We start from the raw sequence: 5,001 nt of genomic DNA, 5'->3' as shown, positions 1-5,001 counted from the left end.
ACACGGAAAGAGAAATTTAATGAGGCATCGACCAACCAAACAGTATAGAGGTGTGAAATAACAACAGAAAATGCTGGAAAAACTCAGCAAGTCAGGCAACATCCGTGGAGAGAAATTTGAGTTGACGTTTCGGGTTTGAAGAAGGGTCAAACCCGAAACGTCAACTCAAATTTCTCTCCACGGATGTTGCCTGACTTGCTGAGTTTTTCCAGCATTTTCTGTTGTTATTTCGGATTTCCAACATCTGCAGTATTTTGCTATCGTAGTATAGAGGTGTGTCTTGGTTCATGTCAATCATGCTCCTGGGTTTGCAAACCTAACATGACATAGTGCAGGGGAATGACTGCGAGTTACCCTGGGAGAGTTTGACAGGTAGGATGGACACACCAAAGACTGTAGTGTAACAAAACAACAATGCTTTTAGCAGCTTACCTCACAAGATGGCTCAAAAGCTCAGGAGATAATTATGGACAAGGGAGACCATTTGAACATCAACCGCACTACCTTTATCAACCCTCTCCGTTACTTCATCAAAGAACTCAATCAAGTTAGCCAAACACGATTTGCCTTTAACAAATCCGTACTGACTTTCATTTATTAGCCCATACTTTACCAAAAGCCAATGAATTTTGTCCCGTATTATTGTCTCTAAAAGTTGCCCCACCACAGCCATTAAGCCGCCTTGTAGTTGCCGGGTTTCTCCCTCTCCCCTTTTTTAAACGGGGGTGTAACATTTGCAATTCTCCAGTCCTCTGGCACCACCCCCATATATAAGGAGGATTGTGTTAAGTCTGTGAATTATTTAGTTAATTAAGACACAGACTAATGAGTAACAATAAAAACAGGTCTTTACTGGTTGGAGGTAGGGACTATATACTGAATACAAGATTACTGCACAGTGCTGATATACCGGTGTGTTCACCCCCGGTATTATGTCTACAGCAGCCTGAGAAAGTAGTACATCTCTTAAGGTGGAACAGGCTTAAGCTCTCTTAAGGTGGAACAGGTTACATACACAACACTCCTCCCTTCTTAGCTTTATAGTCATCCCCCCCATTTAACATAACGTAATAACATATATACATATATAACTTCATGTTTAACGTAACATATCACAGATTCAGTCTCTGCGGAAAACAGTTCACAGATTCAATCTCTGTGGTGTAGTCGGTTCACGTTACTCATTCAATAGTCCTTTCATGGATTTAACAGCTTGAACTTCCGAACTGATTTGGCTCCGTTCGGAGGGACCACGTGTGTGATCTGGTAGAGGTGATAATGGTTCAGATGGGTCATCTTCTGTTTTTACTTTTCCTTTTCTGCTTCTTGGAGACTCTCTGGGCTCCATTGTCAGCTGCCACAGCTGCCAGCTGCATGCGCAGTTCCTCCTTCTCTTCCTCCTGTTTCTGTCGTAGAGCCAGCTTCTCCCGATGTTCCGTAGACCTTTGGTGCTCCTCCATGATTTCTGCACTTTGGGAGTCGAAGTTACAAGCTGGGCAGGACAGGACATCGTAATATTCGGTGTCGTCCACCAGGTCATGGTAATATTCGGTGTCGTCCTGAGCTAGACCAGTGAGAGGGTCGTCTATTTCCTCCATACCCAGCTGGACGTTAGCCAGCTCTTGTTCCAAATCCAGACATCTTTCCTGAAGAGACTTCTTCATGTGTACCTCTGCATCCAGCTTTTTCTGGGCTTTCAGCAAGTCGTTTACTAGTGACCTCATTTGTGATTTTAATACTTCAACTTCCTTTGGAGATTGATTGATCGGACTATGCAATCCCTCTACCGGAGCAGCTGTTTCAGCGGTCTGTTGTTCTACATTGACGTGAGTCAGCGTACTTTTGGCATCCAATGGCTGCTCTGTTGCAGTCGTTTCAGTCTGTGTCGTCACATCAGCCATCTCAATGACTTTTGAGAGCTCCGAACCCTTTTCCTTTGAAGATCGCAGCTCGTGTTCAAGTTTTTCCCATTTCAGAGTCTTGTCCCTCAGCATATGAAGGAGTTGGCTGACCGTTAACTCTTCTGACACCAGATTATGGCACGCACCTTCAGAACCTGAATCAGCTTTGATTCGTTCGGCCTCCTCGCGCAGATGATTGGTGTGCTCCTGCTCCATTTTCTCCATCAGTTGCTTCTGTTGACTTTCCAGATTCTCCCACTCTGTAACAAAGAACTTTTTTTTATTTCATTCATCTCTTGCTCAAAACGGCGAATCATTTGTTCTAATTGCTGTTGTAGTTTGAAATGGAGTTGAGTTCGAGCCCAGTGTCCCTCAAAAATGTGCATATCAGTAGACTTGACAGACTCAGAATTCTCTGTTAAACTATGTTGTTGTTGCTCAGTGGAATTCTGTGCTGAAACTTTGTCTTTTGCACATGGGTTGGTCTTACCATCATCAGTTCTAGAGTCTGGGCTGATTATCTGCACCGAGTTCTCACTCTTTATGGCTTTTAGCGAATGCCAGTCCATATTTATGTTTCTAAACCACTCCCGGCCTAGTAGTGGTGGGCCTCCCTCCGGTAGCACATATAAGTCCATTATTTGACTTCCTTCGCCCTTGTTGGCCACTGCAACCTTTATTGTCCCGATGGGGTACACTCTCTGCCCCGTGTAGGTTGTCAATATAATCTCCGTATCCTGTAGGGGAATATGTTGGAATAACCTTCTGTAATCTTTCTTATTCATGACCGACAATGCCGATCCAGTGTCCAATTCCATTTTTACTTGGACTCCTTCTATCTGAAGAGTAACCCAAATTGTCTGGAGGTCTGCACCCTTACCAACGTTGAGTACCCTTAAGCTAGCCAGTTCAATACTGCTAGCGTCTGAATCGGACTCCTGTTCGGCCACCTTGTGTACTTTTGCGTATTTTCCTTGCGGTGACTTCTTGTTGCTGGTCTTCTTCCCTGACCTGCATACTCTAGCTATGTGTCCAAGCCTACCACAAGTTCTACATTCTTGGTTTTTAAACCAACACTGGTTCTGATCATGCGTTGTCTTTCCACAATGATAACATTTGCCAGAACTCACACCCAATTTGTGTGCACTGAGCTCCGGTGACCGTAGCTGCATTACTGCCGTGCCTCTCGCTGCGGCTTCGTGTGCTGCTGCCATAGTGACTGCCTTCTCAAGCGTCAGCTCATTCTCCTCGAGCAGTCACTTTTGTGTATCCTGTTTAAATAAACCACACACAAATTTGTCTCGTAGTGCATCTGTCAGTCCCGTTCCAAACTGGCAATATTTCGCTAATTTACGCAATTCCAGCAAATATTCAGCATTGCTTTCATGCTGTAGCTGCCTTCTGTCGTAAAATTTAAATCGTTCCGCTAGCATCAGCGGCGTGGGGTTTAGATGATCTTTCAGGACAGTAACAATCTCATCGAACGTCTTATCCGCCGGTTCATCTGGTGATAACAGGTGTTTCAATTGCCCGTATGTCTTCGCACCCATTAAATTTAATAATGTTAGAGCTTTATCTTGGTCACGAATTTTATTGGCCTTACAATAATTTTTTACTCTTTCAACATATATGGCCCAATCTTCGAGGTCACTATCAAAGGTGCTAATATTCCCATGTTTAGGCATTGTAGATTTGCAATTTCTCAGATTTTATTTTCTTTACTTGTTATCAAAGATGGCGGCTTCCCGCTCTTGCCGTCGTCCTCCGCCCACAAAATGGCGGTTTTCCCGTGCTTGGCGGTCTTCACCCGTCCCCCGACGCCGTCTCCCTTCAGCCCCCGAGTGCGGCCCTTATCTTCGCCGCGATCGATGGCCCGCGCTGTGCACCGCGGCTCTCGCGCCTTCAATTTCTGCAGCCGCTGCCCTTTCAGCCCGAGTGCGGCCCTTATCGGTGGTTGCGATCGATGGCCCGGCTGCGCCCCTCACTTCAAAGCGGCCCGCCCCTTATCTGCCGATCGCTATCGCCCTGTACCTGTCTTCCCCAGCCCTGTCTTCTACTCCGGTTCACAAGCTGATGGAGGCTTCAGGGTCCTAATGCCTGTCGCTTCCAGTGGGGTGCTGTGGTTTGAAACCTCTCTTCAACCACCGTGGAATAACTGCCGCAGGGTAAGAACCTGACTCGTCGCCAGTGTTAAGTCTGTGAATTATTTAGTTAATTAAGACACAGACTAATGAGTAACAATAAAAACAGGTCTTTACTGGTTGGAGGTAGGGACTATATACTGAATACAAGATTACTGCACAGTGCTTATATACCGGTGTGTTCACCCCCGGTATTACGTCTACAGCAGCCTGAGAAAGTAGTACATCTCTTAAGGTGGAACAGGCTTAAGCTCTCTTAAGGTGGAACAGGTTACATACACAACAGATTGGAAGATTGGCCAGTGTAGTGTATGTACCTGTCTACCTTTAAGAGAACTATTGTATGTAACCGTCCACCTTTAAGAGAACTACTTTAGGTGTTGCACTTCTTTGTTGGCTTCTGTATACTGTAATACCGACGGTGACCACACCGGTATATAAGTGCTGTGTCAGGATTTATTGGGCAGATTCGCCCTGACCTTCGAATAGTAAAGTCCTGTTTTAAGTTACTCTGGTAGTCTGTGTATTAATTAACTAAACAACCCACAGACTTTACAGTGGCGACGAGTCCAATCGTACCCTGCGGCAACAATACTTCCGAAGCAGTTAACGAGCATCGAGAAGAGGCAACCGCCCTCGTCATTCTGCTGGGAGAAAACTCGAGTCTGCAGAGCTGGAAAGGAGGAAGAATTCAGAGACAAAGACTTCCATCAGCAACAGGCACTGACTGTCCCTTCTGCCACGGTGAGGAGTGAGCCGATCAGCACGAGAAGCAAGCCGGCCACGGTGACTGTGAGTAAGGGAAAAGTAAAAAGAATAACCGGAGGATAAGGGCGGTGCACTCGACCACGGTCGAGGGGGAAAGGAGCCGGACAGAAGTCGGGCCCAGAGGCGCTGAGACTGGGGCAGCATGGAGCAAGGAAGCCGCGGTACAGACAGGCTGGGGATGCAACGGCGTC

This window comes from Somniosus microcephalus, chromosome 13, assembly GCF_052327205.1.
Source record: "Somniosus microcephalus isolate GS21.2 chromosome 13, FLI_Smic_1.0, whole genome shotgun sequence".
Classification (NCBI taxonomy): Eukaryota; Metazoa; Chordata; class Chondrichthyes; order Squaliformes; family Somniosidae; genus Somniosus; species Somniosus microcephalus.
The sequence above is the reverse complement of the archived record's forward strand: the minus strand, read 5'-3'. Positions refer to the sequence as shown.